At 38.4% G+C, this 13243-nt stretch overlaps 1 pseudogene; it reads left to right on the forward strand.

Moving 5' to 3' along the window:
- Positions 1-736: 736 nt before the first annotated feature.
- On the forward strand, positions 737-855 carry LOC118606788 (annotated as a pseudogene).
- Positions 856-13243: the final 12388 nt, after the last annotated feature.

Here is a 13243-nt window from a genome sequence, read left to right on the forward strand (position 1 = left end):
AGATTGATGGATTCTGTGAAGGAATTGAGAGAGTGACTGGCAAGGGTGGAGAGAACTAATGGTGGAGAGGCTTAGAGAAAGACACTCTGGGAAGAGAGGACAACATTGCAAAGGCCCTGAGGCTCTGAAAGATCTGGGCAGGTTCCAGAACTGCTGGAACCCACTGATGTCCCAGCCCACGGCTATCCATGTAGACCACATAGAGGTCCGAGTAGACTGTTCTCTTGGGAGAGTCGTGCCATTGACTTTCTCTCCATTAGACCACAGCCTCTCTCAGCCCCTCCTGACTCACACAGCTGTACACGCTGTCCTTGAAGCTCTCTGCTCTCTTGGCTTGTGGGACACCGAGCTCTTGAGGTAGGAAAAACTATGATTATTCTCGTGAAAATTAATGCTTAACAATCAACATAGAGGTATTACTGGTTTGAAGGAACCCATAGAAATATCGAAAACTAGAGCAGGAAATCCTGGCAAGCGGAGTAAAAGGTCAAGGCTGACTTTTCCAAGACTTGGGTTAGAAGCAGGTAGGAGAAAACTGGTTAAGATGTAATCAGTCTTGCTTGTAGCTGTTACCATGTTATAAGTTGTGTTTGTGGCCCTGTCTGCTGCTAATGGTGAGCCATTCTTGCAAATAGAATGAATGTTTATATTTGCATACACAGTATGAGTATGCTTTATTCAAATCCTATCAGTGGTGTCCCAAGAAATAATGTTTGGAAGTAAAATAAGTCCCTAAGTCTATGGCCATGCTGCCCTGAACAAGCCCGATCCTGTCTGATCTTGAAAACGAAGCAGGGTCAGGCCTGGTTAGTACTTGGATGGGAGACCACCTAGGAAGACCAGGTGCTGGAGGCATAAAAATAAAAAAAAAATAAGGGATTGTAAACTGACAAGGTCCTTGCAATCTGTGAGGTCAACCAAGGATCGCCTCGCCTAAAAAAATAAAAATAGAAATAAATAAGTCCCTAAATTGGCAATTTTGATGTTATATCCAACACTACCCAGTTATGTTAGCTGATGATGAATGAGTGAAGAAAACACGATAAAGCCATTATAATTATACTGACTTAAAATGGGGTCTATATAGTGAAGCTGACAAAACTGGTGCAGACCGCAGGGGCTGAAGCATGAGGAATAGATTTTATTTTACTTTAACTAGCCCAAGGACTTAAACTTTTGAATTTTTCCAGTCATATGTCAATGCCTAAGGACATATAGATTTCTATAGATAACCCTCTGAAGGACTTAGGAAAAATGTTGACGTGTCCAAGTGGACTGACATCCATTATCCAGGCCACTGGTCATCTGGAAAATTGTCATCTCAGACCAATTCAGAGCCTAAGAATGCAGGCCTGATTTTTCTCAAAAATTCACTTTTTGCTATAAGAACTCTCAACTTTCCTCTTTTCTTTGGAGCTCTTTTGGTGTTACTGGTAGTGTTTATGATTTTCAAATCCTAAGACCATCAGATAAAACTTTGCCGTTTCTATTTTAGTAAAGCCTCTTGATTCATTTCCCCTAGGTCAACACTGGCATTTTCCAGTGTTTGAATATTTGTTATAGGCTACATCATGAAAAAAATGAAAGTTATATGAAGTAACGTGTACCCTAACACCGAACTCGAGGATGTGTTTGGACACACTTTTAATTCAGCCAGCATCAGTGAAAAATGAAATAAGTTTTTCTATGTCTAAAATATTTGTCATAAAAACAAAGACCAGGGCAATTAATACTTTATGTGTTTTAAATTTCCATTTTAAGAATAACTTTTAAATAATAAACATTTGTGATATTATCATTCCATTTTTAAAATAATTTTTATTTGGCATTTATTTTGAGTTAATGTTCCCCCTTCACAATGATTTTTATTATCAAATGTCTATATAAGGTAGAGGTTATTTTCACACATTATTGAAAGATATCATCTTGTCATATTTTATTGGCTTATAATAATAATTTTTTTTTTGAAAGCAGAAAACTTCTGAAATGTTTAGTATAACCTTCCTCCAGAAAAATGTTCATCGTTTATTATTATGGGCAATCATTATTTTTCAAAATGCATAGAAGTATTAAGACAAATACAGAATGATGTATGATTTCAAGGGTTCCTGAGAATTTCCTAAAATTTTGATATCTCATACCCAAATCCCAAAGATTAATATTGATTGGGAATTTGGAAGTGCTTTTTGAAGTTTTAACATCTCTCAGGTGTGCATCCCATCCATTCCCCAAGGCCACTGCTCTAATTGTCAGAACTTTGTCATTTTTTCTGACCTTATGAGTCAGCCTCCAGGCTCCTCTAATGTTGCTGGGGAAATCTTTCTAAAGTAAAAATTCTGCATGTTTTTCCTCTGTGAAACCCTTCCCTGGCTCCCCAGTACCTTCTCCAACAGTTCCCAAAATGTATCTTTCAATAGAAACTTCATAAAAACATCTGGGAGTTTCTTAAACATGCTGATTTGGGGATTTTCATTCGGGTACATACAAATCAGAATCTCTAGGAGTTGAAGCCTAGGTATGTGAATATTTAACGCATGTTCTGGATTTGTTTTGTTTTGTTTTAACACCTACAGCACCTGGTCTGCCTAGGTGGTCTCCCATCCAAGTACTCACCAGGTCTGACCCTGTTTAGCTTCTGAGATCAGATAAGATCTGACACGTTTAGGCTGGATGGTTTTTAAAAAACTTTTCTTAGGGTTAAAAACAACACAGATACAGATATACATAAAACAAGTGTACAGGTTGTTGAACCATCATAAGGCAAACACTGCTACCTGAAGGCAAAACCTTGCCACCCACATCAGAAACTCTCCACATGTCCCCTCCCAATCAACCCTTTCCCACCCTCTACCACCAAGGGGGACCATTATTCTGACTCTTATTTTGTCTGTTTTTTTATTTTAATGTGTCATTAAATTTTGTTTAATCTTTAGTTTCCTTTCCATCTTTTTTCTATGTGTAATCTGTTAATGGAACCAGATCATTTGTCTTACAGAGTTTTCCATGGTCACTGCTAATTGCATCCTCACGGTGCAGGTAGCATGTTCCTCTCTCCTCTGAATTTCCTGTTACTTCTTGGTAGTTCATTCTAGAGGCTTAATCCAATTCATATTTACTTCCCTTTTTTTTTTTTTTGACAAGCCAACTTTTAGAGGTGATGTGTGTCATCATCAGGTGGCTCACATTCTTGTGTTTTCTCTCTCTTATCTTGTACATGTCCTGCCCCAGATCTGAAATCAGCTCGTATTTCTTGAATAAATATCTAGGAGTAGGATTGTTAGTGCATAAGGTAGGCAAATGTTTAACATTCTAAGCTGTTCAACAGTTTTCTGAGGTGGTATACTTATTTATGCTCCCACCAGCAACGTATGAAAGTTCTAGTTGCTCTAAATCCTCGCCAATATTTAATTGTATTAATTTATTTTATTTTAGCTATTTAGTAGTATGAAATGCTATTGCATTGTGGTTTTAATTTGAAGTTTCCTAACAACTAATGATGTTAAACACATTTCATGTGCTTTTGGCCATTTGTATTGTGTGTGTGTGTGTGTGTGTGTGTGTGTGTGAAAACTGTCCACATCATGTTTCAATGACTGTGTAACAAACCATCACGAAAATTAGTGGCTTATGACAAAACCATTTATTTGCTCACTTCCTGCACCCTGAACTGGGCTTCACTGGGCATTTCTTTCATTCCGTATGATCTTGACTGCAGTCATCTGGAGGCTCAGCTGGGGCTGGAAATCAAAGTTGGCTTAATATATATGTCTTGTGCTCCAGCTGGGACGGCTGGAACAGCAGGAGGCTGGCCAGGCTCCCCACTGAAATGGCCAAATCACTTTACGTTGTGGCTCAAAGTTCCAAGATGAAGCCTTCAAAGAAGACAAAAACCAATAGCAAGCACTTGTCATCTTCCATCATGCTAGTTAGTGCCCCACAGGCCAAGATAAGTCATGTGTCCAAGTCCAGAGTTAATGAAGAAGGGACTATATTAAGGCATGGATACAGGGCGGCATAGTTCTTTGGGGGGTCACCAATGTAAGTCTACCACAAATCTTTTGCCCACTTTTAATTGGATTGTTTGTATTTTTAGTGTTACACTAGTTCTTTATACGCTCTGGATGCACGTTCTTTGTTAGATATATATAAGTATTGCGAACATTTTTCTAAGCCTGTTCATTTTCTTAAAGATGTCTCTTGAAAGTACACATTTTTAATTTTGATGAAGTCTAATTTATAATATTTTTTTTACAGATTCTTTTTGGGTTCTCAGAAACTTTTGTCAACTTCAAGGTCATATTCTCTGTATTTTCTTCTAGAATCATTATGGTTCAGCTTCTTCACTTCAGTTTGTCATCATGGCAATTAATGTTCATTTGTGGAAAATGACAGGGATTGACGTTCATTTTTATCCGTATGGACACCCAGTTGCTCTAGCACCATGTAATATAGACTTTTCTTTCCCTGATAAATTAACATAGTATCTCGATCAAAATACCATTGACTCTATATCTGCCATTATGAATAGTATTTTTATTTCACTTTCTAATTGATCGTAGCTAGTATATTAAAAAAAAACCTAATTTTTGCATATCCACTTTGTATCTTATGACTTTATTAAAGTCTCTTTTAATTTTAGTACAGTTTTGGGAATGTGGGGAGGGGAGCATAAATCCTGTAGGATTTACAATGCATGCAATTGTATGGTATAGACAATGACCATTTTACTCATCTTTCCCCTACTTTTTATACCTTTTATTTCTTTTCCTTGCCTTATTGAACAGGACTTTCAAGTAAAATGTTGAATAAACGTGATAAGAACAACATAATTGCCTTAGGAAATCTTAGGGAAAATCTATTTACTATTTCTCCATTCGGTATGATGGGGTTTTTTATGATGTTTTAAGTATATAAATTTTTTATAAATGCCTATTATCAGAAGTTAGCTCCTATTCTCCCATATATTTTAAAATTTATGTTTGAATGGTGTATTTCTTTTCATCCTTTTGTTTCACCTTTCTATTTTTATGTTTCTTATAAATAAAATAGAATTGGGCTTTTAAAAAATCCATTCTAATGATATGTCTTCTTTTGAATAATCAAGTAGTTTTTAATCATTCTATTTTTTCCTCTATTAGGTTCTAGTTATACATTTTGCAAAATTATTTCAGTGATTACTGTACAGATATAAATATGCATCTTTGAACTATTACTGTATACCTTAGACTATTTAGGCTGTTGTAACAAAATACCATAAACTGAGTGGCTTACACAACAGAAACTTATTTCTCATAATTCAGGGGGCTACAAAGTCCAAGAGCAGACCACCAGTATGGTTGAGTTCTGATAGAAGGCTTCTTTCTGGTTTGCAGACAGCTATCTTCTTTTTTATCCTCATGTGACAGAGAAAAGAAACAAACTCACTTGCATCTCTTCTTATAAGGGCACGAATCTTATCATGAGGATTTTACCCTCATAACTGATTACTTTCCAAAAGCCCCATCTCCAAATACCATCACATTGGAGACGAGAGTTTCAACATATGAGTTGTTTTAGGGGAATACATTCAGTCCATATCACAGTATTATAGACTTATCGTAGTATTAAATTTATAGGTTTATCATTATTTTAATGCTGCAAGAACCTCACAACAGTTCAAGTCCATTTACTCTCTTCTGCTTTCGTGCTATTATTGCATATTTATTTCTATATATTATAAACCCTACAAGACATTCCTATTATTATTTTATTAGTCAATTGTTTGCCCACGTATTTGTCCTTTCTAGTGCCCTTTTTTTTTACTTCCTGAAGCTCTGTGCTTTCATCTAGGATCATTTTATCCCAGCCTAAAAAATTTCCTTTAACATTTTTTGTAGGATAGATCTGCTGGCAATGCATTTTCTCAGCCTTTTCTTTGTACAAGAAATGTCTTTGTTTCACCTTATTTCTTAAAAGATTTTCCCTCCTTGGTATAGAATTCTAGATTAGCAAGGTTTTTTTCCCCTGAACTTTTAAAACATCATTATCTTGTCTCCTGGATTTATGGTTTCCATTGAAATGTGGACATCAGTCATTGCTTTACAGATAGTGTGTCTTCTTTTATCTAGCTGCTTTGAAGTTTTTCTGTTTGCCTCATTTTCCAGTTGTTGACAGTGGTATGTCTAAGTGTTGTTTTCTTTGGGTTTCACTAAGCTTCTTGAATTTGTGGGTTGATATCTTTCAACTGTTGTAAAACATTATAAGCCACATCACTTCAGTATCTCTTCTCCCCAATTCTCTTTCCTTCCCTTCTGGGATTCCAATTACACAAATGTTAGCCTTCTGACTATGTCCCACTATCTCTGATGCTCTGTTTCTGCTGTTTTTCCCTTGTGTTTCAGCTCGGTTGTTTTCTTTTTGATTTTTTTTTTTAAGAGTTTATTTGAGCCAAACTGACAACATATGCCAAAGAGCAAGATCTCGAATGCTTCCTTGGATATTTTCTATTGAACTGTCTTCAAGTTTGCTAATCCTGTCTTTTGTCATTCTGCTATACCCTGTCTTCTGTTAAACACATCTAATTAAGTTCTTAATTTCAGGTGTTGTATTTCTCAGTTTTAGAATATATAAATATTTTCTAAAAATATATTTCACTCTTTACTGACAATCTATTTTTTATTCATTTTATCATTTTTTTCTTCTATCTTCTATAACACATTACCAGAGTTACTTTAAAGTTCTTGTCTGCTAACTTTAATACGTGGATCATTGTGGTTCTGACATTATTTTCTTTTTTTTCCTCTTGGTTACCAGTCATGCTTTCCTGATACTTTTATGTCTGGTAATCTCCAATACGTGAAATTTTGCAAATTATAAATTGACCCAATATGATGAGTATGTAGTGGCATCTTATTGTGGTCTTAATTTGCATTTCTTTGATTATTAGTGAGGTTCGGCATTTTTCATATATTTATTGAGAAGTGCCTGTTCACAATTTAGTAAAGTACCTGTTATCCATTATTTGATATGTTGTCCTTTTCTTATTCATTTATAAGTGTATATAAACTGATATATCTTCCTGATGACTTGATTCTTTATTATTTTACAGTGGCCCTCTCTATTCCTAATAGTACTTTTTGCCTTTAAGTCCACTTTGTTTGATATATATGTATTTGGTTAGTAGACCTCATCCAGACGGGACTTCCGCTTCCCTTAACTCATTTGGAAATTATTAATTATTGGTTATCCTAGAGGTTATAATCTGCACATTTAAATTGTTCAAATCTAAAATTACTCAACGCATTTACTCTACTCCAAGATAACACAAAAACTTTATATAAGTTAATTCTATTTACCCATCTCCTGACTTATTTATCATTTTTATCATGTATTTTTAACATCTATGATTTTGTTTTAAATACCATAAGATATTTTTATTATTTTACACAGTCATGGTGCGTTTAGATTTGCCTGCATATTTGCTATATTATTTTTTTTCTAACATTTCTGACTTTCATCTGTGCTCTTCTTTCCACCCAAAGTCTGCTGGTGACATATTCTTTTAGTTTTTGTGTGTCTGAAAATGTCTTTATTTCACCCTCATTCTTAAAGGATTTTTCACTGGGTATAGAATTCTAGGCCAGCAGTAATCTTCTGTTAGCCTATTGAAGATAATCCTTTTGCTGCCTTTTGTCCTCCACTGTTGCTCTTGAGAAGTCAGTTTCCAGTCTATCTTGGTCCTCTGAAGATAATCTTTTTTTCCCCCCCTGGTAGCATTTAAGATTTTATCTTTATCTTTGCTATTCTGCTGTTTCACCATAATGTGCCTAGTTGTAAAAAAAATATATATATATTAAAAGACTTTGTTTTAAAAGTCTTTTTATTAAAAGACTTTAGAGTGGTTTTAGGTTCACAGCAAAATTAAATGAAAAGTACAGAGAGTTCCCACATGTCTCTTCCTTCCTCCACCACACACAGCCTCCCCCACCATCAGCATCTCCCATGGATGAAGTGCATTTGTTACAATCAGAAAACCAACAATGACACATCATTGTCAACCAAAGTCCATACTTTACATTAAGGTTTTTTGTAGTGTACATTCTATGGGTTTTGAATGTATAATGAAGTGTATGCTCCTTTCTAGTATCATACAAAATAATTTCACTGTCCTAAGAATTTCCCGTGCTCCATTTATTCATCCTCCCCATCCCCAAACCCCTGGCAATAACTGATCTTTTTATTATCTCCATAGTTTTGTCTTTCCAGAATTAATATAGTTGGAATATATAATATATAGCCTTTTCTAGGTGTAAATTTTTAACAATTTGTTTTGCTTAAGATTTGTTGGGATTCTGAATCTGTAAATTAATATATTTCATCAGTTCTGGGAAATTTTCAGCTACTGACCCTTCAAATATCACCTTTGCCTCATTCTCTTCACTCCTTCTGGGTTTCCAGTTAAACACATGTTAGATGTTTCTTATTTATTCTTCATGTCTTTGACCATTTCTTCTGCATTATTTTTTAAACTTTATGTCTCCCCAGGTTCATTCCAGAGTTTTTTTTCTGATCTTGCTTCCAGTTCACTGATTCTCTTTTTAGCTCTGTTCACCCTGCTTTAAACCTGATAATGACTTCCTAATTTTGGTTATTGTATTCATTTTCGGAAGTTCAATATGGCCCATTTCGAATTTACTGTCATTTTTATATTTTCCTCATTCCATGCAAATATTTTCAAGTTAATTTTTCATTTATTAAAACACATTTAAAAAATATTCTATGTAAAATAATTCCAGTGTCTGAATTCTTTATGAGTATTTTTTGTTGCCTCATAGTTCTTCTGGTTCTTGCCATGGGTCTTATTCCCTTAATTCCCTAAAAATTATTTGTGTGATTAATTTGGAGCCTAAGCTGAGGATACCTCCCTTCAAAGAAGACTTGCATTTGCTTTTTCCAGGAGGCACAAACAGTCTGGGGTCACCTCAATCGAAGTTCAAAGCTTGAGGTTACAGGTCATCCAGTAGTTACAAACTAGGGGTGCGAGTCCATACTAGGACCAAGGTTGTTTTATTTCTGAGAGCATCTTCGGGATCCCAGCTTACCATGTGGAGGGTTTTCTGTATGATCCTTCACCATGTGCTTTAACTTTCATTTGTGCCCCTTGCCTGGGGGAGTCAGCAAAACAACAGTTCATATCCGCCAGAATCAGGAAATGCTCTCAGAGTAAAAGTGACTTTTCTGCTTGGTTTATCTAAGTTTCTGTTTTCCTTTCAGTTTTGTCTGATAGCACCTAACCCCTTGGTTAGACTCTATAAATACCAGCATTTTTAGTTTTCCATGGGAGAACTGATCTGAGTAACTTAGCCTGACATTATCACAAAAGAGAAGTTTGCTAGATCTCAGACTCCATTTGACAGAGAAGGAACTATGGACCAGGGAGGTGAGGTCACTTTCCCAGGGTCTTATACCTGGTAAGAAATGGAGCCAGGCTATAAACTGAGAATTCTTACATCAAGTCTAGTGCTCTCTTCTCCACACCTTCTTTGAGACTTGGTTTCTCCATATGTAATGAAAAAGTCAAACCAGATGGCCTCTGAGGGCCCATTGAACTCAGACATTCTCAGAGCAGGATTTCATGGTTTTTCGTTCTCAGATCCACTAAGCCTCCTCTTTCAGTTCTTGGACTTGCTGGGCTTAGACCTGACACCTGAGGCTAATCATGGAGAAGTTCCAGATCAGCCACAAGGTGGCAGTGGTGTGCAGAGCGCGCCCAGTTCTGAGATGACAGCACAGCCAAGGGCTTCTTCTTGGAGGTCTTTGCTTCACACTGTCAGAGTAATGGGGAAATGATTTAGCCTTGGATCAAAACCCCATGCCTGTTCTGCTTCATTACATTTTCCAAACTCTGGCAGATGCACTGAGAGAAGTCATACTCCATCCCTACATTTGAGGACCTCAAGTTCCACTAAAACCTCTCCGAGCTAAGACTTTTCCTACCTCCCTGTCTTTGCTCCTGCCGTTCTCCTTCCTCCATCACTGCCATTACATTTTCCTTCATTCTTAAGGCGCAGCTCAGATGCCATCTCCTTTCTGAATTCTCCCATCAGAATCTTGATCGCCCTCCCCTGTGTCCTCATTCCTATATCTCAAATTCCGGTCTGTCTGTGGGCTTATCTCATACTCCAGACTGGACACTCCTCAGGCAGGGCAGGTTCCCTTTAGCTCCGAGTTCCCTGTGCCAGTAAAGGATACAGTGAGAGCTAGGGGAAGGGAAGTGGGAAGATCTGCTGCCTGGGCTTTCTGGCAGAGCTGAAAGAAATCTGAGTCCAGCATCTAGAAGGCTCCGCCATGGTGGTTCCTTTCACTATCCCAAACCCTAAGCCTTTTGGGTCCAACTTTGCACTTGCTACTGAGGAAATGACAAGAGAAACTTCCAGTTCCAAAACTCAGTGTAAAAAATGAAACCATAAAAGCACCAGAAGAAAACATGGGAGGGTTTCAGATTAACTTTGTGATTAGAAAAACCTTTCTATGACTCAAACCAGAAGCCATAAAAAAAAAAAAAGAAGAAATATAAATGGCTTATAAGCTTTTGAAGAAGTCCTCTGCCTTATTCATAAGAAGATAACCACAAACTTAAAATACATTAAGATTCCATTTTTCACCTATCCAATTGGCAGAAATCCAAAAGTTTGATAACATTCTTTAGGTGATGCTGTGGAAAAGAAGGCATGCTCATCATTGCTGGGGTGGGGAAATTCTTCAGCATATCCCCTGTGGGAGACAAGATGGTGACATCTATCAAAATTGTTAATATGCCTGTATTAGGCAGAATTCTAGGTGATCCTCACAGCTTTCACTTTTGGGTGATCGCTTGCATGTGGGCAGAATCTGTAAATATAATGAAAATATGAACTCAGTGATTATTCCCATTATATGGCAAGAGATTGTGCAGATGCAAGTAAGGTTCTAAATCACTTGATTTTAAGGTAGAGAGATGATCCTGAGTGGGCTGGACCTGATCAGGCCAAGGCCTTGAAAAGCAGAGAATTTTCTCTGGCTGGTCTCAGAAAAGAAGTCAGAGATCTGCAGCATGAGAATTTATCGTGCCTTTTGGGGGAAGCCATGTGGCAAAGAATGTAATTGTCATCTAGGAGCTGAGGAGTCCCCCAGCTGATAGACAGCAAAAAACCAGAGACCTCAGTCCTACAGCCTCCAGAAACCAAATTCAGCCAATGACAGGAACGAGCTTGGAGACCATTTTTTTCCCAGAGCCTCCAAATGAGAACCAAGCTTTGCTTTCACTCTCAGCAGAGAATCCAGCCACACCAGCAGACTGTCATCCAATAAATGGGTATTGCTTTAAGCTGCTGAGTTTGTAGTAATTTGTTTATGTGGCAATAGAAAACTAATACAATACCTGTGACCTAGCAATCCACTTTGGGGAATTTATTTTGCAAATATACTTGCATATGAAACAATGCATGTACCTGATTATTGCAACATCGCTGTGATACAAAAAAAAGAAATCTAGAAACAACTCAAATATCTATCAATAGGGAATTGGTTAAATAAATTATTTCAATCTCTGTAATACAAATCATGCGGCGATATGAGAGGAGGAAGCTCTACTTGTTGATTAAGGTCTCTAAGCTGTGTGACTGTGGAAAAAGGGGAAGCATGTTATCTAGTTCGTTACCTTTTATGTGAAATGGGGCATTCTAAATTTTTGAACCATGAGAATGTATTAATGAATGAATGAATGAATGAATGAAAAAATCAAAGAAAGCTAATTGTTTTTAAATGAAACAGTGGGGCACTGCCCTGCCCTCCCATTTTCTTTCTGGGCCTGAGCCCACTCCCTGGCCTTGTCCCAACAAGTCGATTGTGGGTCACGTCCTCCATGGAACTCTTCACCTCTAGCATTCCTTCCTCATTATTCCTTCTGCCTTAGGGGCACTAAAGTAAAGATAAGGATTCAAATAGCTGTGTATGAGTGAGTCATCTCCCTGGGACTCAGTTTTTCCCATCTGTGGAATGGGGAAAATAGGTCAGAGAGTGGCTGGAGAACAAATGAGATGATTCATGTCAAGTGATCAGCCCATAGAAGGTGCCCAGCCCGTGGCAGATGCTCAGAGCATTTGTGCTGGCTGGGATGTAGGAAAGGCCATTCCAAGCAGAGGAAGCAGAGGGAGTTAATCAAACACACAGCTGATGGACAAGTAATGATAGTTCCCTTTATCTCCCACTCATTTGCTGTGAGCCTATAGCCCAATTCCTCCCTCTCTCTTTGTCTCTGTTTCTATCGTTGCAAATGAGAGTGTTGGACTAAATGAGCTCTATTTGATTTAAATGAGTTTAGAGCCCTTGGTGTCAAGGGAGGTCTCCCTCCCTAGTCAGACATGAGTTAGTGAGGCCCAGACAGAGTGGTGATTTGTTCAAGGTCACACAATATGTCAGAGACAGAGCCAAGATTGGTACTGACTCCTACCCGGGCCCTTGACCTGCACATCTGTGTCCAAGCAGCTATGTGGTGACATGAGGAAGACTGTCTGGGACTCTCTTTATCTTCCTATATTCCGATTGTTTTTATAGAAGGGCCACTGTTCCCCCAGCCTTGAGTTTAGAGGAGCTGGCTCCCCTGCGGGCCCTGAGCCACACCCTGGTGTCTCCCCAGCCCTTCCCCATCATCAGGAGACACAGATGGATATGAATGCATCACCAGTGTCCCCTGGAGAGAGCACCCCAGGGGTGGAGGTGGGAGGAGCCAATGGGGGCTAGGGGCTGCCTTTGAGCTGAGGCACTTGTGACCATTGGAAGTGAGCTGCCCCACGACAGGCGCTGACTTTTGGTCTCTCATCCAAAACCCCCAACCCCCAAGGGTCTCCCTCCCCGCATCCTGCTGCTCAAGGAGCTACCGATCTTGGGGGTGGCGGGGGGTTATTTCCTTTCTCTGGGCCAGCGAGAGTGTCCTCAGGTTCTAGAAGCCTTCCAGATCCCCATGGACTCCGACTGACCTTCTTTCCTCTGGGTTTCATGGAACTCCTCAGGATCCTAGAGCAAGATACCAAGTCCCAAGTCCACTTAGTGTGACAGTGGTTCCTGGTATTGAGGCTTGACCTGATGTAAGTAATTTGAATGTCCTTTTAGCAGATGGTGATTGTGTTGACAACAAGGAAATATGTCTTGATCTGTCTTAGGTGTGGACTCACTTCCATGGCCCTCTGCCTGTACATCACCGCTTACTTCTGGGAGCCATGTAGGG

This window comes from Rousettus aegyptiacus, unplaced genomic scaffold, assembly GCF_014176215.1.
Source record: "Rousettus aegyptiacus isolate mRouAeg1 unplaced genomic scaffold, mRouAeg1.p scaffold_m13_p_1, whole genome shotgun sequence".
NCBI classification, from domain to species: Eukaryota; Metazoa; Chordata; class Mammalia; order Chiroptera; family Pteropodidae; genus Rousettus; species Rousettus aegyptiacus.